The 25545-nt window shown below is 38.3% G+C and overlaps 1 pseudogene; it reads right to left on the minus strand.

The window, feature by feature from the left end:
• The window catches only part of LOC127629719 (SH2B adapter protein 2-like), a 32552-nt pseudogene extending 22226 nt beyond the window's left edge, over window positions 1–10326 (minus strand).
• Window positions 10327–25545: the final 15219 nt, after the last annotated feature.

Raw genomic sequence — 25545 nt, forward strand, 5'->3', positions numbered from 1 at the left:
GATACAGTCGTAATAAAGTATCAAAGAGGGAGAGGAAAAAAAGAAATAAAGGAAAAATTTTTTTATTTTTTTTTTAAATTAAAAAAAAATTAAAAATAATATTAATAATAATTAATAATAATTAAATCACATTAATTAATAATAATTGAAATGAGAGACTTAATTCAAATTTACATTCGAAATTTGTTTGTTTCAAACCAAATTTGATTAAGTGTAAGAAAAGTTAGAGATCAGAATTGTGTCCGATGATAATCAGATTGCTGTAAGATATCAGTGATGGTATCTGAAATGACCCAACTGGAATGAGACTTAACTTTAAATTTTAAATTCAAATTTTGTTTGAAACCAATTAAGTGTAACATTCGGAGGTAGAAGAATTGTTTAACATCCAATAATATTAGTACAAGCAAAGCTTGTAACTGCAAACATGGATTGACAGTCAAAACCACCCTGTAAATCTTCACAAGGAGAAAGGGTTTGAGGAAAAAAAAAAAAATGACCTACAATGAATGTCCACACGATGGCGTACTTGTGCTCACGCACAATGACGTCATGGGGTGGGAGTAATTTGGGAACTAAATTAAATAAATATATATGACCTGTCTGTTAATGTCCACACGATGGCGTACTTGCGCTCGCGCAAGATGACGTCATGGGGTGGGAGTAATTTGAAAAAGCAAATTAAATAAATATATATGACCTGTCTGCTAATGCCCACACGATGGCGTACTTGCGCACGCGCAAGATGACGTCATGGGGTGGGAGTAACTTGAAAACTAGTCAAGCTTTTACAGGCTGCCCTCTATTGTTTGTTAGTAAAATAACACCCTATATTTCAGTGTGACTCAAATCTGGGGCGTGTTACGCTGTGATTTTCTGCAAAATCACAATTATTCAATTGAGACCTCGGCGGGTCTGTTTTTTTCTTTCTTTCTGGTGCTATGCTTTACATAAATGGCGTGGCAGATTCTTTTTTCCTGCACTACGAGTAAATGTGGACAACAGGAATTGTACGTCTGTGTTCGGCTCCCATACACATTAGAAATATAGCACTTATTCAAAATGTATTAGGTTTTCGATTGATTAGCTACGTCAATGTAAACCAGGAGTAATTTTTATAACGTTTATAATCTCAGGCCTTACTAAGGTGAGAGAAGGAGCATCGCTTCACCCAATCTTCTATCGCCCTGACAGAAGAGCATCGTTCTGAACAGGGCTGGTTTGTAATATTAAAATATAGCGCGTCTTCACAGAAGCAATTTTAATATTATGAACTGCAGTTTACTTTATCACTCAACAGTGGCACCAAATGTTTAGACATTATTTAGCAACTTGTTAATCGTGCTGAACTGAGACGGGCTTTTTGTGCCTTTCAGTTCGGCGCGTTCGCGTACAAAATTAACAACAAAAATACACAAAATTGACAATGCATTCGTTCACAAAACAAAGCTTAAAATGTGCCCGCATCATTCTCCACCATTAATATGTAGGGTATGCAGGTCAGGTTTGGGGAAATGTATAATTAATTTCAATGATCGTAATCAATGATTAATCAGACGATTTGACCCGGATACCCATACACATTGTAAAAATGCCCCAAAAGGGGCTTATAGTAGTCTAGGAGTCTGCTTCAAATATATATAGATAATTAAACACCACAAATTATAATTAATTAGGAATATACATTATATGCAGACAGGCTATATTAATTTAATTAAACCCTCAATGGAATTGACCCGTAGGCTACCGCAACCAGTCAGTTCGTCCAGCGAACAGCTTTGCTAAATATTCCTGATCAATTCCCTTGAAGGTTTATTCTTAGTTATAAGCTTACTCATCAAAGCACGTTAACTTACTTTGATAATATCAGCTCGTAGCTTAAAATCGCACATTAAAGAGGCTTTGTCTTATGATCAACACACACAGACAATCAAGCATATAATTGGGTTTAATACAAGGAACTAGAATATATCACTACACTTGACAAACAGACACTCAACATGTAACATAAAATAAACATAAAATAAACAGAGCAGAAGCAATAAGGAAAATAAAGAGATTATTAAGGATAGCAACTTATTACAACAGTTAACCCTTAAGAGCCAGCAAATGGAATTACACACTTTAACGCGTTTGGATTTCAGATGAAATGATACTTGCAAAATGGGCCTATGTGTGGCTGAGCAAGGCTGCGTGGATGTCGCGTCCTCGGGGCTTTCTTGAGGCGGAGGATTTCGGTTCGGTGTTTCCAGAGCGTGGAGTTGAGACTCTCTTGAAGAGAGAGTTGAGGGGTTGTTCCAAGCAGTTGCAAATGTTCAGCAGAAGAGGAGAGAGAGGGGTGCCGGGGGAAGTCCAAGGAGAGATGAAGTAAGTTGGGAGTTGGAAGCAAGAGAGAGAGGAAGAAGATAAGAGCTTTCGAAGATAAGAGGAGATAAGGGAAGTAAGAGGAATAAGAGAGCTAAGAGATAAGAGGACTAAGAGAGTGAGAGGAAGTGGGCGCAGCAATTTTATACCCTTAGAAAACATGTCCCACCTCTCATTGGCTCGACCAATGAGAAGGGTTTGGGTTCCAGGCGGGAATTTGGTTTATTGCTCTTTTGTTCTCACATTTCTCATTGCATGTGCAAGAAAGAAAACTAGGAAATATACTTGTAATACTAATATGTTGTTGTTATCGACATATCATGTACACAGTCATTTCAATCTTCGAAATACCAAGTTATAGAGACCAAATATGCCACACATATGCTTTCGGGTAACCATGGTATGCAAAGTCTGAAACATTAACCCATTAGAGTTTGCAAGAAAACATAGATCAAGGACATTTAAGGGAAAATGTGAGATGGCACATTAGATACATGTCAATATTTTTATCACATGGATTATATATATATATATATGTATATGGAATATATAGGATTAAAAAGTGATCAGCCCTGTCTGAGCATTCCTTTGGAGGTCGTAAAATTCTCCTTTCTTTGGGCAGGAGAATGATTCCTTTGTCCCGTCTCACTCATTTGCATTTTTATGACTGTGTTTATGACGGTAAGAGATTTTGGGCTGAATGACTCAAAAGATGGTAAACATAGCCGAAATATCATTCTACGGAGATCTTATATTCGAATTCGGCTAGGACAAATCGTAAGGTTTAATTTGATACCAAGAAAAGTATATTTGGTACCCTTAAAAATGGGTTTACACTGTTAGGCTATTAAATATAAGGCCTCTTATTAACTATAACTAGTTTTACTACACTACTAGACAGTCTTACTAGTTTGATCTAACATCAGACACACAAAACATACGGGGATTAAAACATATTTCACTAGAAAATACATTTCTAAGTTTAAAACTGAAAACACACACATTCTCTGTTGCCAACTTTTCACGTGCCCTTTTCTCACGTGGTGAAGCATAGAGTCTCATATGTGCGGGGGTTTTTAGAAAGCACCACGAGGACCCTCTGTCAATGGTTCCTTGTCTCTTTGTCAATACATTTATTGTGCTTGTGGAGACTGGTTGGCGCTATTTCAGTAATTAGGGGAGTTTTTAACAGTAAGTTCTTGTTTGTTCGGAACCCGCCGAATCAATGATTATCCTTCATTGATTCCCCCAGTCACTACAAACCACATCAGGTCCAGAGGATTTGTGGATCAATTAGGTTTTTATGATTGAGAAGGCTCTTGAAATGCTCTGCTTATTGGTTCAGGATCTGGAGGTTTTGCATTACCTTGTCCTGCATTTTCCAGGGAGCACGCTGGGTTTCTGCTCTAGCTGCAGTGAAGGTGCCTTTCAGCAAGCGTGACACGGATTGGACCAGAAAGCTTTGTAGGCACCGGGGCTGGACATTAACTTTTTTGCTCACTGGACACTGTGGCTAGTGTTATTCCAAAGTCACTAGCCACTCAGCATTTTTACTAGCCAAAATCCCCAGCCCCACAAAAAGTGATAAAGGTAACTGCATTTGTTTGGGCATTTTATTTGAACAAGAATTATATGAGTTCAGCAGGACAAAGGGCTAATGATTGACATCACCTTTATATCTGAAGGCAAACATGGCCAGTTAGGACAGTAGTAGGATAGAACAGGAGGAACACTGTCAATAATTTGTCCATTTGTCCATGGAAGTCCAGATGGTGACCCATTTAACCACTCTAAATTGTACTGGCCTTTATGAAAATGTATCATTGGGTCTAACATTTATTAACAGTGGCATTTGTAATAAAGCAATAATCAGACCATGGATCCACATTATTACCGTGGTTAAGCTAGATAGTCTTTCTTTAAAAAAGAACTATATCCTAAAACTTCTTGAAGTTTTGACCTAAAACTATAGTATTTGAAAAGACTAATAGCCTTGAAATTTAGAAACCTTTAACTACAACTTTCTCTGTAATAATGCCATTGAGTACAAAAAGAGATGTTAGATATTATATATTAATCTTTTTTCCATTCATGGAAACAACCTTGTAATCACACTCTGGGTTAGGGTTAGGTTAGGTCTCTTTACCTCGTCAGTACTGTTTAATGTCAGTTTGAGAGGTTCAACTTCTCTCAGTAGAATTAAAATGTGTGACATTAGTTTTGTGGTCTCTGCCGGCTGCCGCGATATTAAAGCTCGACTGAATCACACAAGTTTTGCTCTGCGCTGAGTTCTGGCTCTATCTCTGGAGCATACTGATTTGTGCTGTGGCGGATAGCATGCTTCATTTGCCCCACGAATATGCGCATGTCAGATGTGAGAGACATATTTAGGCTACTGATTATAAGGCACTGAACACGAGATGAATACAATTAAATTTGCTTTGTCTGCGGCCACCCGCCATAGTGGCGAGTAAGAGTAACTGAGTTTCCTGCCAAACCCGATTTCTACCCGCATTTGGCAGGTTAGAGGGTGTTAATGTCAAACTCTGGTAGGCACTATGTTTTACTTCCAGGAGTGTTTGCATTTTGTGGCAATTACAGTCAAACCAGACCTGGTGCAATTTCTTTAAAAATCCAAGTGCATCTGAAACTGCACTATGAACTTCTGAGCTCAGAAATGACCAGTACATGGATTTCTCAGGAATCTGAAAAATCAAATCTAGACTAACCTGTCTGCCAGAAGCTTATCTTTGGTAATGGTATTGTCAAGTGCAGTTCAGTGTTGTACTGGGAGCTTTCTTTGGGTAACGAGGTTACAATTCCATGCAGACCTTGGATTTGACCATACGATAGTCAGTCCAACACTTGGACCCTAACAAAATGTGAGTAGAAAGAATATCCTGTCAGCCGAACAACAATGTGATCCAGCAGATGCCAGTGCTTTGAGTGGGGGGTGCAGCCAGGTGGTCTTGAAATTATTTTCCATCTAGAAGATGGGGTTGGCAATATGAGCTCATGCAAAAGAGGAGATTAAGGTGAGGGTCTGGAACGCAATCCATACTCCCACCATCTTTGCTTTGCCAGACATTAGATGCTTAAGACGTCTTTTGTCTAGCGAGAGCTGCAAGGGAATGCCAGAGGTTCGGTCTGCTGAACCCTGCCTGTCCTCAACTGTAGATTTGTGGTCGGGGTTTGCTCCCCTAACCATCGTTCCACCCCTGGTTCACCCACACGACAGTGGGGCAGTGGCTTGTTAAACACCTGCTACGAGATCCCCTCCATGTTAATAACTCTTTAAAAACTGTGTGTTTCTACAAATGTGTCAATGAGATGTCGCTCATGCTCATATGAACAAAACAGCAAGGATCAACAAAGCGGAGCAAAAACAGACTTCACTGACAACCGTTCAGACCTAATGACTCATCAAGATTATGATAACTTGATAACCCATCAAGACCTTATGAATTATCCCAAATTTAAGCTTTATGACACAATGTAATACATGGTGTTTAATGTGTGTGCAAAGAAATTGTCATCTATAAGTTGAGGGGATGTAATCAGGAATACATTAAATGTGTCTCCTATAAATCTGCTTTTTTGATCATGTTTTTATGTTTATGTATTATTGTTTTCCTACCCCTCTGAGTGTCAATTAATTAATAAAAACACATTTTCCCTGGAAATTAAATGTGAGCACGTATTCTCCAGGTCGTGTCTCGCTCTGACGGATCACAAAGAGGCCGTGACTGCGAGTGCCACCAGTGAGAACGAGTTGCGCCGCACACACCCGTGTCAATGTCCCGTGAAACCACAGGTAACCTGCCAAACTGATATAAGCTTCTGTTTCTCTTTGAGCTTCAGCTGGACTTCCTGAAGGACACAAGCAATGAGAACAGAGTAAACTAACAGACAGATAGTGTGAGTGTGTGTGTGTGTGTGACACAACACTCAGAAGTGTGTGTACCTGCAATATTGTGGGCATCGGGCGTCTGCAGGAATTGCTTTAAGGCAGGTGTGCCCACACTTTTTTGCATGATGATCTACTTTTAAATGGCCAACTCAATAAGATCTACCAACTAAAAAAAACACAGTTTAATTTTTTTTAAATGCTTGTTGTGACTACTGTATGTATCCTTACATGGAATTAATCTTGTAATTAATAAAAAAAAAATATATGTAATAATGTTCAATGTTGATACCATTCAGTTTTAACACTGAACCCAAAACACCTACAGCACAATAGATTACAATAGCCAGGGCATTTACCTTATTCTGATGACTTGCACTGAATGGAATCAGACAGTTTTGCATAATCCGGGCAGTAGCTGCTGGTAGCAGGTCTCAAACACTGCTTGCTTCGCAATTTCGTGCTCTGTTCTCAGAAGCCCCGAACCTAGTTGTCATGGCAACTGAATAAACAAAAATCTCGCCTGGTCAAAATTTACTCGTCAAGTGCAAGTCAGACAGAAACTAAAAGAAGGAAAGACATTATATATATATTTTTTTTTAATTAAAATTGAACTAAAGCACATTTAAATTTCATGCGATCTACCAGTATTGCCTTTGCAATCGACTGGTAGATCGCGATCGACGTATTGGGCACCCCTGCTCTAAGGGCATGTGTAAAGGGTGTTCTGTAACCGGTGTCTCTTCACAGTGAGCTGTAGTGTGATCAGCTGCATTCCTGCACTGCAAGCGCTCAGACGGCTGCTGTGAAACTGAACACAATATCACAAAATAACACATTCAGTCCATGTGCTCACTGCTGAACTCATGATGGATCACCGTTTGGCCTCTCCTGCCGGTAAACATGAATGGTTTAACACTTTTGGTGTTTGATGTTTTAATATTGGCCATATTAATGTCAATGTTTATTAAGACTTAGTAACTGACAAGCTGTCAGTGTCACTGCATTATCTGCATATATCAGCACCTGAATGTTTCAGGAGAGATTTGTCACTTCAGTAAATAAATGAACTGTTTGTGAACAGACCGAGTTTAAACGATGGGATTTAAGCATGTGTAAACAGAATGTGGCATGTGTTGTGTCCCGTTCATGACATACCGTCACAGAGTTGCACACAGCTACACGACGACACCAGTGAGAAGTCTTTGAGCGCTTGACTGTGAGCACTTGATGAGAGCTCAATATCGTCTCCATTGTCCCTGTGCACATTTAAACACAGACATCAAAACACTGTTGAGCAAACGCTGAACATATCAGGACACATAACAACTCTGATTCACACCTCAGAGCTCAAATAATGACACATGTGAAAACTAGGTCTGACAACCAATTGCAAATTTAAACCACAATTAATGTAAAATGCAGCTCTAAAACACAAAGGAAGAGAGTCCAGGGAGCAAGACAGAATGATGGTTTGCTGCCGTTGGGTTGGCAACATCAGGTTATTGTGATAGCAGATTGAATAAATGCTTAAAGAGCATTAAATTAAATTAATTACGAGCTAAAAATGAACACGTTTAATTAATTGCATGCATTATCACATTCATCTTGACAGCCCTAGTACTAAGTAAATGCATGTGAACACAGTTTCAGTGCAGGTGTTGATGGCTCAGTTTACAGGTCTAGACAGTCTTGGATATCAGCTACCCAAGAGTTCTTCTACAGGGAGTCAATGGTCTCCAAGATGTATTCAGCACCATTTTCTACCTGTAATACACAAAACCACAAATGTACTGTATACATCGTACAGCACTGTTTTATATCAACTAGCCAACACAAATGATTCTACAGTGCAGCACACTTCATAGACTCTTAGTTCACTGCTTCTCAACTGGTTTTGCTTCAGGAACCACATTTGACAGCCAATAATTCACTTAGGTGTTAACACGTATTTAATGTAGTCTGGGACATTGATGGATCTTAAGGATGACTTCATGTCACATAATCTATCCATGTTGACATCTGTCTAATTTGAAGAGCTTCTGCCAAGTGACAGATGACTTTACACCAAAATACTGTGATGTATACTGTTTGATTGGATGCATGGTCTTTGTAGTTGTTGTGGCAAAAAAATTATTAACCAACCATTATCACTGCGTAAGAGACACTCTGAATCAAACAGTCTTTTAAAAGAATTTATTCTTGCAAGAAGGACCCAGTCATTACACAGGAGTTAATCTGTGCCATGAGTGAGATGAGAAGGGGAGGGCTGACATGTATTTTATACCTCTTTTATCCCAAGGTTTCTGACAGAAGCAGATCCTCCCCCTCTGTATTCCTCGGACACAGGGGCATTCCCTTGCAATGACTATCACTGATAAATGAGTATCAAAATTTCTACAACATAGTCAACAACAAAATCTTAATAATAACCATCTTGATATAAATGTATGAAAATATGTATATGATATGTATTTGAGAAGATGAGTGACTCTTTATGTAGAGTATAAAATAAAATAATAAAGTACCTTGAGCACAAATGTGTTGTCTTTATCAGGCATCTCTAGTGGCATTGTGGTCCTCACCTCCACAATGGCAGACAGAGGAACACTCACTTTGGGTTTGGATGACTATAACACAACAAAACAAAACCACCAACACTAATAACTTAAAATAGGGCTGTCAATCCATTTTTAATGATATGCCGATAAATTCATCAAATTCATTATATTTGCTGAGAAAGGCCCTAAAATAGTTTAACATACATGATTAAATAATTATTTTATTCTAATAATTATAAATATAATATGTTTTAAAAAAAAATTATAATTAGCTTTAGAAGACAATATTAAGTTTATTTCCATATTATTGAACAGAAGCCTATCATTGGCCTACAGTCCACAGAAATCCATTTTGCCGCTGAATTTGTCAATCAGTCGAGATTTATTATAACAGCATGTCTACGAAAGCGTCAAGGTACACCGCATCAGATGGACACTTGTAGACTTATACTTTGGTTGCATTGCATCATAAACACAGTGTCCTTAGGTCATTGTGTCAAGCTAAACTTAGAAAAACACGTCTTTAGACATTTTCAGAGTTGCGTTCGGTCCAGCTGTGTTTGAATGCAAGAACATGTCATCATCTTGTGCTGTCGCTAGTGTCCAGCAAGCCTGAGTGTGTTTGTTCTCTGTACAGCTGCAGTTTCATTTACTGCCCCTTGGAGAAAACAGCCGGTACTACAAATTTGAATTGCTCTTATGGCTGGAATATTCCTTATTACGGTCCGGGTCATGATTAATTGCATTAAAGCATTATCGACAGCCCTGATATAAACACACTGTTCTGTGAATCACATGACCACTGAGAACACAGTTCCCCGTCTGTCGTTCACTTCGACGTTGTGTCGAAGAAGCGACTATAGGGGTCTCTCTTGAGCGCTGAATATGCCTCTGATCTATGAAAAAAGGCCAATGGGAATTAGGCAGACAGTATTTGCATACCCCGGACATACAGGTATAAAAGCGGGCAAATACGTCTAGTTCATTCAGGAATTTTCTGAGGAGCCGGAAATGGTCCAGCCACTACAGTGGCTCGGCTCAGCAATGTGGCCGGGAGGACACAACATCTCTGAAGTGTCCTCTCTTTCCATCCTACATCCGTAACCTAGACGTTCCCCATCTGTTGCTCACTTCAACGTTATGTCGGAACCCTTTTGGTTACCCTAAGCAGGGGAACAAGGCGACACTTGCCAATCTGGACACATAGTGGGTGAATTGCAACGTGCAGCCCTGCCCACGAACGGAACGATGCTGTACTTCAGGGTGGAGGTGTCGCTCGGTGACCCAGCAGGTTAAGAAGTGTTGAGTGATGTGCTGCGAGAAGCTGGCATCTGCGCCGGGTGAGTTGTAGCATGGATTCTCGCTGATGAAGTGGCGGAACCTGTAGACAAAATCGGTGGCAGAAGTCTGCGCGTGCAGTTCGCAGAACTTCCTTCAGTTAGGCAACAGGTAGCAGGAATGATCTGGGCTGCTGGGAGCCACGTCACCATTCATTACTGGTCCATACCAATTCCCTGCCAAAACACTGACACACACAGAGACAGATTGAGAGGTGAAAATTTGTTCGGATATCAGACATAAAGGGCTCCTTTACACCTGTAATTAACACCTTTTTGGTGAATCAGATAGCACATAAAATGGCAGGTGTACATGCAACCTAGATGTATTGTAATCAGATTGTGTGCAACTATATTTTAGAGGTAGTCAGGGATTGATTACGATCATATTCAAAATGCAAATGTATTTTGTCATATGCAAGTAATTTATTATGAATTGAGGTTGTGTGGCTACAGTTATCTATTGTCAAAGTGCTGTGTTGCAGGATCTTGATTTTTCCATTTATTTATTTTTATTTTCGCAATGTGAAGAACACAACAGACAATGTGGGGTTGAGATCTGGTCACCCTATTTAATAAACAATACCCCATTAATTATTCCACTGAAATACACTTTGAATCTTCTCCCCTTTTCTTCACTTCAAGTTTGAATTATATGTCAATGTTTCTACAATTCTGTAACTTACAGAAAATGTAAGTGACGTGGAAAATATATTTGTGGTATTTTGCATGAGTAAGTGTGATCAGATCTCTGTCTGACAGATCTGAATGTAAGGTGCGCCACAGTGTGCAGCTGAAACAGACCTAACCCTCAGATTTTTGAGATTTTCTGAGCAACTTCAAAACAAACCAGAATAGTAGGTAAAAATAAATAAAAGTATTAAAACCCTTTGTATGTCTAAACTTGGACGGTCCAATCAAGTCACAGCTTCTGCAGATCATTTGCTTTCCCCAAGCTGATCCCCAAAATGAAATTTCTGTCATTATATATTCACCATAATGTGCTCCAAACCCTATTACTTTTTTTACACTTGTCTTTCATATAATATATATTCTGTGTGTATGTGTATATATATATATATATATATGTGTATATATATATATATATATATATATATATATATATATATATATATATATATATATATATAGTGTATAAACTGTATATGCACTCACTGAGCACTTAATTATGAACACTGTGGTCCTAATAAAGTGGCTGCTGCTGTAGCCCATCTTCCACAAGTTGTTGATCATTCAGAGATGATATTCTTCAGCACAATTGTACAGAGTGGTTATCTGAGTTACTGTTGACTTTATCAGTTCAAACCAGTCTGACCATTCTCTGTTGATCTCTCTCATCAACAAGTGTTTCATACACAGAACTGACCCTCACTGGATGAGTTTTATTTCCATTCGGAGTAAATTCTAGAGACTGTTGTGTGTGAAAATCCCAGAAATACTCAAACCATCCCGTCTGACTCCAACAATCATGCATGTGATTATCTAATCAGCCAATCGTGTGGCAGCAGTGCATAAAATCATGCAGATATGGGTCAGGAGCTTCAGTTAATGTTCACATCAACCATCAGAATGGGGAAAAACTTTGATCTTTTTCTTGTGCGTTTCCCAAACTTGCGCTTTCATTTATCATCTATGGGTCGACTATTGGGGTGCAAGCTTTTGGTGTCTGTGAAGACTACATAAAATGTATAAAGAGGTTTACGTGTTGGCAGGCAAACCTGTGTTTCATTTGCATAATAGGGCGGAAGCACTAACATTGGGTAAATATACAAACATTAACTGATTAAGCAGAGATCTGTGCTTTGTGCCCAAACTAATCATCAATGCATAACAATGTGCGCATGACAGCGTCCTTCGGTGTCAGAGAGGAAGATGAGAAGTTTGTAAAGAGAAGGCATGTGGGAAGACACGCCAAGATAGACAATTTCCTTTGATACAGTATAACATTGATATCATTCCTCCTGAATTTAATATCATGCGGCAACTTTGTACCCACTTGCGTTATTGATTGATTGGTGTTGGTGTTTATTGATTTAGGCCTAATATATTTTTCATTAATTCATTTATTATTTTTATTGTAATATATTATATTATTAAATTTTCTTGTTTCTGCTCATTTCTTTTCAAATTGAAAAACAAACTATCAAAATGTACAAGGCTGTTCTCTTTACCTGTAGCTTTGGTCTTCAGCAGTCAACAGCCGATTGCATTGCACCACCAACTGGTGAGAACGAATAGCACCAGGTTGAGATTGCGAGATTGCAGTACTCTGCTGCTTTTCCTGCTGTTCCCGGATGTGGAAGGTGGAATTTCCAACCAAATTTGAACCACTGAATTTGAGGAAGAAAATTTTATTAAGTAAAAAAAGAACAGGCTGATTTTTACCTTTTGAAAACATCATGGTTTTCTCTGTTCCCTGATGGAGGGAATGAGACATTGTGTCTAATGTAGTGACACAAGGGGTCTTTCTTCAGAGCCTCGTGTACCTCTGAACTTAAGAAAAGGCCAATGAGATATTGGCAGACAGAATTTACATGTCGCGCCCCCGGACATACGGGTATAAAGGGAAGCGGGCCTGCATTTGTCAGTCAGGTTTTTGCTCTGAGGAGCCGAAAATAAGGTACGGCCATTTACAGTGGTAGGTCTAGTGGCAGGAGGGACACAACGTCTCGTTCCTTCCCTCGGGGACCGGGGGTAGTAGTAGTAGTAGTCCTTTATTGTCACATAGTAAACCAGTGAAATTGGCCATCGACCTGTCCATACAAACATACATATGACAAGGGGATAGACAGGACAGGAAGACAGGGAATTAGAAGAAATACAGCATGACATGAGGAGAGGAGAGGAGAAAAAAAAGGCAGCCCCCAGACTATGCTCCTTAAGAAGTACAGTGTGGGAACAGGGAAAAAAACACCTCAGCAACATTAGCACATAATCAGTACACTCTACAACATGAACAAGACTTGCAACAGGGGAGGGATTGGGGGTGGAGGTGGCCCAGCACAGGCAAGCAGCCATCCGGACCTGCAGCCATGTTCGGCGCTGGTCACAGACCCGCCTGTCAGACTGGGGGTACAAAGCGCTAAGGCGAGGATAGGGTATCGGGCGGATGATTGCATATCTGTATATATGTGTAAGAGTTCATGTGTGTGTAGGCCTGGAGAGTCGCTATGCCAGCATCTAATCTAGGTGCCTCAGTCCGCAGGGTTGTCATAGCGATACACAGCAAGTTGCCATGGAGACAACCTTGATCAGGTCCCAGACATAGTCAACAATCACCAGGTGTCTGGGGAGTCGGGAAGGAACGCAGAGTGGCTCACTGCAGTGCTCTTCCGGGGAGTTGTTGTTCCAACAGCGGCCTTGGCCAAGGCCAGTGCTGGTTGAGGGTGGCGAAACAGATAAGATTGGGATTGTTTGGTCTTAAGGAGAGTAGCCGCATTCTAATTTACACGGCTATTCTCCTGGTCCATTTTGGTCTCTGAAACGATCCATTTGCCTTTGCAAAGCTGTGAGCTTCTCCATGATGTTATCCGTATTTTGGTTCATAGACCCAGTCTGAGTGCAGACAGCTCTGCCCACTGTTTCAATCATGACGGGCAGCCTTGTGAGGCTTTGGACAGCTGTCACCGTCTTCTTAACTCCTCGATAAACCAGGGCAATGCCTAATCCAATCAGCAGAAGACCTGTTATCATGGTACCGAATAGGTAGATATCTTCAACGTCCTCCACGGAAAGAGCCGCCAGACACACGACCCGCCACCTCTCCCACGCGTCCATCGTGTAGCCAGCTGCGAACGTTCCGTCAGGGCAGACAGGTTCCCCCGAACCCAAGCTTCTCGTCGAGAAGATGGTGTCAATTGCGTTGAGAGACCAGTTGATCAAATCCATGATGACTTAGTTTGAAGAGCAGTGCTGAGAGAGTCTCTCAAGTACAAGACAGTAGACTAGATATGACGAGAGGAGCAAAGCAGGGAAGATAAGGGTAGGGAGAGGGTGAGAAAATGCGACCGCCTTCGTTGAGAGCCAAGAGAGAAGTAACCAAATCATGGTTATAACAGTAACCATGATTTAACCCTCCCCAATGCCCCCAGAAAAAGGTGTCATATACAGACCTTAGATTACCAGCACCCCTAAGGGGGGAACAGGCTACATGACTATCATGGGAGCAAGCCGGCCAGCCACTGCCTTTTCTCTCTCTATGTTTCTCGTCATAGAGCATAAAGCGGCTGGGGCTTAACATTATCTTAACGCTATGAAATGCATCAGGGAAGGCAATCTTTTCCATTCCTATTCTTTCAGGGGGAAAAGACCCTGCGGAGACCACATCCTGCCCAGACTGGGGGGAGGTAACATGTGGCCAATACATCACATGGGTTGTCAAGCCACACATGGAAGTGGCTCAGTGGTAGGTCCTACCTGGTGAGGGAGGAGCTCTACAAACACAGAGGGACTGCCCAAGGGAGATGTGGGTCTGCCGACAGGGGGACCGTACCATGGAAAATACATCACAGAGAGTTGCCTGAAGAGGGAATTTGGCCTGCAGAGCCCTACCCCAGAACAGAGCACTTGAGGCTCGTAGTGGGTCTGGCTGCAAATTCCTCTGCTGAATTCGCAGGCCAGAAGGCTAGGAAGGAAGAACATCCAGGAGCTGAGAGCTTAGTGGCTAACCTGGGAGAGAGAGCGCACTGGATCACTTTGGTGAAGGGCGCTAGGTGCAAGCGGAACACCTGGTTGGCTGTTCCATATTACCGAGTTCTACCGGCTCGGACCTGACAAAACACAGGACGAGACCGACTCAACCCTGAGATTGTAGAATCTCGCAAAGGTATAAGGCTCAATGCTCTGCAGATGCTCGAACCCGCAAGGTGGAGGGCACGGCCTGTGTCTGATAGGCCAGGGAGATAGCATCAACGACCCAGTGAGCTAACCTCTGTTTGGAGACAGTGTTCCCTTTCCGCCGTCCACCGAAGAAGACAAAGAGCTGCTCAGAACATCTAAAGCTCTACGTGCAGTCCAAATAGATATGCAAAGCACGTACTGGACACAGCAACGAAAAGGCTGTGTCGACCTGGTCCCTGAAGAGGGTCATAGGAACCTTGGGCACATAGCCTGGTAGCGGTCTTAGGATGACGTGAGTATCTGCCGGACCGAACTCCAGGCTAGTGTCGCTGACAGAGAACACTTGCAGGTCCCCAACCCTCTTGATGGAAGCTAATGCTATCAGGAGGGCCGTCTTCAAGGAGAGGGCTTTGAGCTCAATTGAGTGAAGCGGCTCGAAGGGGGGTCTCTGAAGGCCCGAGAGGACCACTGAAAGATCCCAGGGGGGGAACAGGCTTGGCTGGGGAGGATTCAGCCACCGGGTGCCTCTAAGGAACCTGATAATCAAGTCTTGCCACTTGAGGAGCCACTAAGGTGACTTGTTCCTTGTCCTCCCTGACCTTGCACAGCACCAGTGCAAGAAGGCTCACTGGGGGAAATGTGTACTTGCACAGCCCCCGGGGCCAGCTGTGTTCCACCGCGTCTGTCCCAAGAGGGGCCTCTGTTAGGGAGTACCAGAGCGGGCAGTGGGAATTGTCTTGGGAGGCAAAGAGATCTACATATGCCATGCCGAACCGGCCCCAAATCAGATGGACCAACTGGGGGTGGAGCCTCCACTCTCCACTGCCAATCTCGGTACTCGAGTCTGAAGCCAGTGCTGAAGCGGTCTAATATGCATCAACCTGACCGACGCGACTGCGGCTGAGGATGCCATATTCCCCAGGAGCCTCTGGAACTGTTTTAGAGGAACCACTGTGCCGGCCTCGAAGAGAGGCACTTGAGGCACCAACAGCGTGCGCTTGTCCGTGAGGTGTGCTGTCATTGAGACTGAGTCTAACTCCATGTCAAGAAAAGAGATGCTCTGAACCGGGGTGAGCTTGCTCTTTTCCCAGTGGACTTGAAGCCCTAGATGGCTGAGGTCCCTGAGCACCTGGTCCCTGTGGGCACATAGTGACTCTCGAGAGTGAGCTAGAATGAGCCAGTCGTTGAGGTAGTTGAGTATGCGGATGCCCTCTTCCTGTAGTGGGGCAAGGGCTGCCTCTGCGACCTTCGTGAAGACACGAGGGGAGAGGGACAGGCAATTGCACTGATACGCCTGGCCGTCGAACGCGAACCATAGGAAGGGTCGGTGTCGAGGCAAAATGGAGACGTGGAAGTACGCGTCCTTCAGGTTTACCACCACGAACCAATCTTGATACAGAACACAGGTTAGAATCTGTTGCTGCGTGAGCATTTTGAATAGGAGTTTGTGAAAAGCCCGGTTGAGAAATTGCAAGTCCAAGATTGGCCGCAACCCACCATCTTTTTTTGGGTACGATTAATTAAGGTCTGTAGAAACCCTTCTTCATCTTGGCTGGAGGGACAGGCTCTACTCATCTTTGAGTAGCAGAGTTGTAATCTCTGCCCGTAAGGTGCTGGCTTTTTCTCCGCGCATCGAAGTTGAAACGAGGCGGGAGCCTGGCGAATTGAATCACGTAGCTGAGTCGGATGGTCCTGGCCAGCCAACGCGACGGGTTGGATAGCGAAAGTCATGCATCCAAGCTCCGTGCGAGGGGCACTAGAGAGATGATCGTTTTTGACGTACCGGGTGGGGCTTCGCAGCGGTGGGGTGCAGGTAATAACGTGTTGGGAAGCAAGAGCATGTCCCGTGCTTGGGTGCTGAGAAAAGACTCAAAGCACATACCTTGCCCTGCGCACCCGGCAGGGGCTTGGGTTAGAGACTGAGGAGGAGGCCCTGTAGAGACGACTTCGGAACTCGTCATCGCCGGCCTGCCGGGGTTGGGCAGTTGAGGGTCCGGAGGCAAGGTAACTGCATCTGGGGAACCGGGACTGTAGGATTTTGGTGCCGGGGTGCCATGAGAATGGCACGCACCGGCTAGATGACCCAGGGAAAGAGGTAATTGCTCTTTTATTGACAGTGTGGGTACCAAAAGAAAATAAGGAAAACTTGTCATGCACTTCCGGGAAGAAAGATGGGCATGGCTGGGAGCTCACGGCTTGACGAGCTTCCAACCTTTATTTAAAATTTCCATTGTCTTGCATTCATATTTTGGTACAGTTTGAGAAATATAGAAACTGCACAACCAAAGAGCACGTTATAGAAATCTACAGATGTATCTTTTCATACACATGTTAAATTAATGTAGCCATTGTGATTGGATCGTGATCGGATCATTTAAACCACTTTTAGAGGTGGCCAGGAGTAGTAGTTCAGCTTTAAATACTTGACTAGTAAAAACAATACTTGAATATTGCAACTTGATTTTCCTTTAAGCCTTTGCCTATTATTTACATCTACTTTTATTAATTTAAAGTAAATAACAATGTACTGCAGAACCAGAGAAGTGCTGTAGAATATCACAGTAACTAGCAATGTACTGTAGAAAATCACAATAACTAACAATGTACTGTAGAAAATCACAGAAAATAACAATGTATTGTAGAAAATCACAATAACCAGTAAAGTGCTGAAGAAAATCACAGTAACTAGCAATGTACTGTAGAAAATCACAATAACTAACAATGTACTGTAGAAAATCAAAATAATCTGTTAATTGATGTAGAAAATCACAGTAACTAACAATGTACTGTAGAAAATAACTATAAAAATTAAGTGCTGTAGAAAATCACTATAACTAACAATGTACTGTACAAAAATCACAGTAACTAACAATGTACTGTAGAAAACCAAAATAATCTGTTAATTGATGTAGAAAATCACAGTAACTAACAATGTACTGTAGTAAATAACTAAAACAAATTAAGTGCTGTAGAAAATCACAATAACTAACAATGTACTGTAGAAAATCAAAATACTAACAATGAAATGTAGAAAATCACAATAATCTGTTAAGTGCTGTAGAAAATCACAGTAACTAACAATGTCATGTAGAAAATTACAATAACCTGTTAAGAGCCGTAGAAAATCACAATAATCAGTTAATTGCTGTAGAAAATAACATAAACTAATAATATACTGTAGAAAATTAAAATCACCAGTTGAGAGCTGTGGAAAATCACAGTAACTAACAATGTTGTGTAGAAAATCACAATAACCAATTTTAAGTGCTGTAGTAAATCACAGTAACTAACAATGTATTGTAGAAAATCACAATAACCAGTTATTTGCGGTAGAAAATCACAGTAATTACCAATGTTGTGTAGAAAATCATAAAAACCTGCTAAGAGCTGTAGAAAATCACAATAACCAGTTAATTGCTGTAGAAAATCACAGTAACAAACAATATACTGTAGAAAATCACAATCACCAGTTGAGAGCTGTGGAAAATCACAGTAACTAACAATGTCATGTAGAAAATCACAGAAAATAACCATGTACTGTAGGAAATGAAAATAACCACTTATTTGCTGCAGAAAATCACAGTAACTAACAATGTAGTGTAGAAAATCACAATAACCAGTTATTTACTGTAGAAAATCACAGTAACTAACAATGTCGTGTAGAAAATCACAATAACCAGTTAAGTGCTGTAGAAAATCACAGTAACTAACAATGTACTGTAGAAAATCAGAATAACCAGTTATTTGCTGTAGAAAAAACAGTAATTAACAATGTACTGTAGAAAATGAAAATAACCAGTTACTTGCTGTAGAAAATCACAGTAACTAACAATGTCAAGTAGAAAATCAAAATAAGCTGTTATTTTCTGTAGAAAATAACAGTAACTAACAATGTAGTGTAGAAAATCACAATAACCAGTTATTTGCTGTAGAAAATCACAGTAACAAACAATGTCATGTAGAAAATTACAATAACCTGTTAAGTGCTGTAGAAAATCACAGTAACTAAAAATGTACTGTAGAAAATTACAATAACCTGTTAAGTACTGTAGAAAATCACAGTAACTAACAATGTTGTGTAGAAAATTACAATAACCTTTAAAGAGCTGTAGAAAATCACAGTAACTAACAATGTCCTGTAGAAAATCACAATAACCAGCTGTAGAAAAATCACAGTAACTAACAATGTTGTGTAGAAAATTACAATAACATGTTAATGGCTGTAGAAAATCACAGTAATTAAAAATGTACTGTACAAAATTACAATAACCAGTTATTTGCTGTAGAAAATCACAGTAACTAACAATGTACTGTAGAAAATCACAATAACCAGTTATTTGCTGTGGAAAATCACAGTAACTAACAATGTTGTGTAGAAAATCACAATAACCAATTTTAAGTGCTGTAGAAAATCACAGTAACTAACAATGTATTGTAGAAAATCACAATAATCAGTTATTTGCTGTAGAAAATCACAGTAATTACCAATGTTGTATAGAAAATCACAAAAACCTGCTAAGAGCTGTAGAAAATCACAATAACCAGTTAATTGCTGTAGAAAATCACAGTAACAAACAATATACTGTAGAAAATCACAATCACCAGTTGAGAGCTGTGGAAAATCACAGTAACTAAAAATGTACTGTAGAAAATTACAATCACCAGTTGAGAGCTGTGGAAAATCACAGTAACTAACAATGTCATGTAGAAAATCACAATAACCAGTTAAGTGCTGTAGAAAATCACAGTAACTATCAATGTTGTGTAGAAAATTACAATAACCTGTAAAAAGCTGTAGAAAATCACAGTAAATAACAATTTACTGTAGAAAATCACAATAACCAGTTATTTGCTGTAGAAAATCACAGTAACTAACAATGTCATGTAGAAAATCACAGTAAATAACAATGTACTGTAGGAAATCAAAATAACCAGTTATTTGCTGCAGAAAATCACAGTAACTAACAATGTAGTGTAGAAAATCACAATAACCAGTTATTTGCTGTAGAAAATCACAGTAACTAACAATGTCGTGTAAAAAATCACAATAACCAGTTAAGTGCTGTAGAAAATCACAGTAACTAACAATGTACTGTAGAAAATCACAATAACCAGTGACTTGCTGTAGAAAATCACAGTAACTAACAATGTCATGTAGAAAATCAAAATAAGCTGTTATTTTCTGTAGAAAATAACAGCAACTAACAATGTAGTGTAGAAAATCACAATAACCAGTTATTTGCTGTAGAAAATCACAGTAACAAACAATGTCATGTAGAAAATTACTATAACCTGTTAAGAGCCTTAGAAAATTACAATTACATGTTAAGTGCTGTAGAAAATCACAGTAACTAAAAATGTACTGTAGAAAATTACAATCACCAGTTGAGAGCTGTGGAAAATCACAGTAACTAACAATGTCATGTAGAAAATCACAATAACCAGTTAAGTGCTGTAGAAAATCACAGTAACTATCAATGTTGTGTAGAAAATTACAATAACCTGTAAAAAGCTGTAGAAAATCACAGTAAATAACAATTTACTGTAGAAAATCACAATAACCAGTTATTTGCTGTAGAAAATCACAGTAACTAACAATGTCATGTAGAAAATCATAGTAAATAACAATGTACTGTAGGAAATCAAAATAAACAGTTATTTGCTGCAGAAAATCACAGTAACTAACAATGTAGTGTAGAAAATCACAATAACCAGTTATTTGCTGTAGAAAATCACAGTAACTAACAATGTAGTGTAGAAAATCACAATAACCAGTTATTTGCTGTAGAAAATCACAGTAACTAACAATGTCGTGTAGAAAATCACAGTAACTAACAATGTACTGTAGAAAATCACAATAACCAGTTACTTGCTGTAGAAAATCACAGTAACTAACAATGTCAAGTAGAAAATCAAAATAAGCTGTTATTTTATGTAGAAAATCACAGTAACTAACAATGTAGTGTAGAAAATCACAATAACCAGTTATTTGCTGTAGAAAATCACAGTAACTAACAATGTCATGTAGAAAATCAAAATAAGCTGTTATTTTCTGTAGAAAATAACAGCAACTAACAATGTAGTGTAGAAAATCACAATAACCAGTTATTTGCTGTAGAAAATCACAGTAACTAACAATGTCATGTAGAAAATTACAATAACCTGTTAAGAGCCGTAGAAAATCACAATAATCAGTTAATTGCTGTAGAAAATAACATAAACTAATAATATACTGTAGAAAATTAAAATCACCAGTTGAGAGCTGTGGAAAATCACAGTAACTAACAATGTCAAGTAGAAAATCAAAATAAGCTGTTATTTTATGTAGAAAATCACAGTAACTAACAATGTAGTGTAGAAAATCACAATAACCAGTTATTTGCTGTAGAAAATCACAGTAACTAACAATGTCATGTAGAAAATCAAAATAAGCTGTTATTTTCTGTAGAAAATAACAGCAACTAACAATGTAGTGTAGAAAATCACAATAACCAGTTATTTGCTGTAGAAAATCACAGTAACTAACAATGTCATGTAGAAAATTACAATAACCTGTTAAGAGCCGTAGAAAATCACAATAATCAGTTAATTGCTGTAGAAAATAACATAAACTAATAATATACTGTAGAAAATTAAAATCACCAGTTGAGAGCTGTGGAAAATCACAGTAACTAACAATGTTGTGTAGAAAATCACAATAACCAATTTTAAGTGCTGTAGTAAATCACAGTAACTAACAATGTATTGTAGAAAATCACAATAACCAGTTATTTGCGGTAGAAAATCACAGTAATTACCAATGTTGTGTAGAAAATCATAAAAACCTGCTAAGAGCTGTAGAAAATCACAATAACCAGTTAATTGCTGTAGAAAATCACAGTAACAAACAATATACTGTAGAAAATCACAATCACCAGTTGAGAGCTGTGGAAAATCACAGTAACTAACAATGTCATGTAGAAAATCACAGAAAATAACCATGTACTGTAGGAAATGAAAATAACCACTTATTTGCTGCAGAAAATCACAGTAACTAACAATGTAGTGTAGAAAATCACAATAACCAGTTATTTACTGTAGAAAATCACAGTAACTAACAATGTCGTGTAGAAAATCACAATAACCAGTTAAGTGCTGTAGAAAATCACAGTAACTAACAATGTACTGTAGAAAATCAGAATAACCAGTTATTTGCTGTAGAAAAAACAGTAATTAACAATGTACTGTAGAAAATGAAAATAACCAGTTACTTGCTGTAGAAAATCACAGTAACTAACAATGTCAAGTAGAAAATCAAAATAAGCTGTTATTTTCTGTAGAAAATAACAGTAACTAACAATGTAGTGTAGAAAATCACAATAACCAGTTATTTGCTGTAGAAAATCACAGTAACAAACAATGTCATGTAGAAAATTACAATAACCTGTTAAGTGCTGTAGAAAATCACAGTAACTAAAAATGTACTGTAGAAAATTACAATAACCTGTTAAGTACTGTAGAAAATCACAGTAACTAACAATGTTGTGTAGAAAATTACAATAACCTTTAAAGAGCTGTAGAAAATCACAGTAACTAACAATGTCCTGTAGAAAATCACAATAACCAGCTGTAGAAAAATCACAGTAACTAACAATGTTGTGTAGAAAATTACAATAACATGTTAATGGCTGTAGAAAATCACAGTAATTAAAAATGTACTGTACAAAATTACAATAACCAGTTATTTGCTGTAGAAAATCACAGTAACTAACAATGTACTGTGGAAAATCACAATAACCAGTTATTTGCTGTGGAAAATCACAGTAACTAACAATGTTGTGTAGAAAATCACAATAACCAATTTTAAGTGCTGTAGAAAATCACAGTAACTAACAATGTATTGTAGAAAATCACAATAATCAGTTATTTGCTGTAGAAAATCACAGTAATTATCAATGTTGTATAGAAAATCACAAAAACCTGCTAAGAGCTGTAGAAAATCACAATAACCAGTTAATTGCTGTAGAAAATCACAGTAACAAACAATATACTGTAGAAAATCACAATCACCAGTTGAGAGCTGTGGAAAATCACAGTAACTAAAAATGTACTGTAGAAAATTACAATCACCAGTTGAGAGCTGTGGAAAATCACAGTAACTAACAATGTCATGTAGAAAATCACAATAACCAGTTAAGTGCTGTAGAAAATCACAGTAACTATCAATGTTGTGTAGAAAATTACAATAACCTGTAAAAAGCTGTAGAAAATCACAGTAAATAACAATTTACTGTAGAAAATCACAATAACCAGTTATTTGCTGTAGAAAATCACAGTAACTAACAATGTCATGTAGAAAATCACAGTAAATAACAATGTACTGTAGGAAATCAAAATAACCAGTTATTTGCTGCAGAAAATCACAGTAACTAACAATGTAGTGTAGAAAATCACAATAACCAGTTATTTGCTGTAGAAAATCACAGTAACTAACAATGTCGTGTAAAAAATCACAATAACCAGTTAAGTGCTGTAGAAAATCACAGTAACTAACAATGTACTGTAGAAAATCACAATAACCAGTGACTTGCTGTAGAAAATCACAGTAACTAACAATGTCATGTAGAAAATCAAAATAAGCTGTTATTTTCTGTAGAAAATAACAGCAACTAACAATGTAGTGTAGAAAATCACAATAACCAGTTATTTGCTGTAGAAAATCACAGTAACAAACAATGTCATGTAGAAAATTACTATAACCTGTTAAGAGCCTTAGAAAATTACAATTACATGTTAAGTGCTGTAGAAAATCACAGTAACTAAAAATGTACTGTAGAAAATTACAATCACCAGTTGAGAGCTGTGGAAAATCACAGTAACTAACAATGTCATGTAGAAAATCACAATAACCAGTTAAGTGCTGTAGAAAATCACAGTAACTATCAATGTTGTGTAGAAAATTACAATAACCTGTAAAAAGCTGTAGAAAATCACAGTAAATAACAATTTACTGTAGAAAATCACAATAACCAGTTATTTGCTGTAGAAAATCACAGTAACTAACAATGTCATGTAGAAAATCATAGTAAATAACAATGTACTGTAGGAAATCAAAATAAACAGTTATTTGCTGCAGAAAATCACAGTAACTAACAATGTAGTGTAGAAAATCACAATAACCAGTTATTTGCTGTAGAAAATCACAGTAACTAACAATGTAGTGTAGAAAATCACAATAACCAGTTATTTGCTGTAGAAAATCACAGTAACTAACAATGTCGTGTAGAAAATCACAGTAACTAACAATGTACTGTAGAAAATCACAATAACCAGTTACTTGCTGTAGAAAATCACAGTAACTAACAATGTCAAGTAGAAAATCAAAATAAGCTGTTATTTTATGTAGAAAATCACAGTAACTAACAATGTAGTGTAGAAAATCACAATAACCAGTTATTTGCTGTAGAAAATCACAGTAACAAACAATGTCATGTAGAAAATTACTATAACCTGTTAAGAGCCTTAGAAAATTACAATTACATGTTAAGTGCTGTAGAAAATCACAGTAACTAAAAATGTACTGTAGAAAATTACAATCACCAGTTGAGAGCTGTGGAAAATCACAGTAACTAACAATGTCATGTAGAAAATCACAATAACCAGTTAAGTGCTGTAGAAAATCACAGTAACTATCAATGTTGTGTAGAAAATTACAATAACCTGTAAAAAGCTGTAGAAAATCACAGTAAATAACAATTTACTGTAGAAAATCACAATAACCACTTATTTGCTGTAGAAAATCACAGTAACTAACAATGTCATGTAGAAAATCATAGTAAATAACAATGTACTGTAGGAAATCAAAATAAACAGTTATTTGCTGCAGAAAATCACAGTAACTAACAATGTAGTGTAGAAAATCACAATAACCAGTTATTTGCTGTAGAAAATCACAGTAACTAACAATGTAGTGTAGAAAATCACAATAACCAGTTATTTGCTGTAGAAAATCACAGTAACTAACAATGTCGTGTAGAAAATCACAGTAACTAACAATGTACTGTAGAAAATCACAATAACCAGTTACTTGCTGTAGAAAATCACAGTAACTAACAATGTCAAGTAGAAAATCAAAATAAGCTGTTATTTTATGTAGAAAATCACAGTAACTAACAATGTAGTGTAGAAAATCACAATAACCAGTTATTTGCTGTAGAAAATCACAGTAACAAACAATGTCATGTAGAAAATTACAATAACCTGTTAAGAGCCTTAGAAAATTACAATTACATGTTAAGTGCTGTAGAAAATCACAGTAACTAAAAATGTACTGTAGAAAATTACAATCACCAGTTGAGAGCTGTGGAAAATCACAGTAACTAACAATGTCATGTAGAAAATCACAATCACCAGTTAAGTGCTGTAGAAAATCACAGTAACTATCAATGTTGTGTAGAAAATTACAATAACCTGTAAAAAGCTGTAGAAAATAACAGTAAATAACAATTTAATGTAGAAAATCACAATAACCAGTTAT

The sequence above is a fragment of the Xyrauchen texanus genome, chromosome 36 (genome assembly GCF_025860055.1).
Source record: "Xyrauchen texanus isolate HMW12.3.18 chromosome 36, RBS_HiC_50CHRs, whole genome shotgun sequence".
NCBI lineage: Eukaryota > Metazoa > Chordata > Actinopteri > Cypriniformes > Catostomidae > Xyrauchen > Xyrauchen texanus.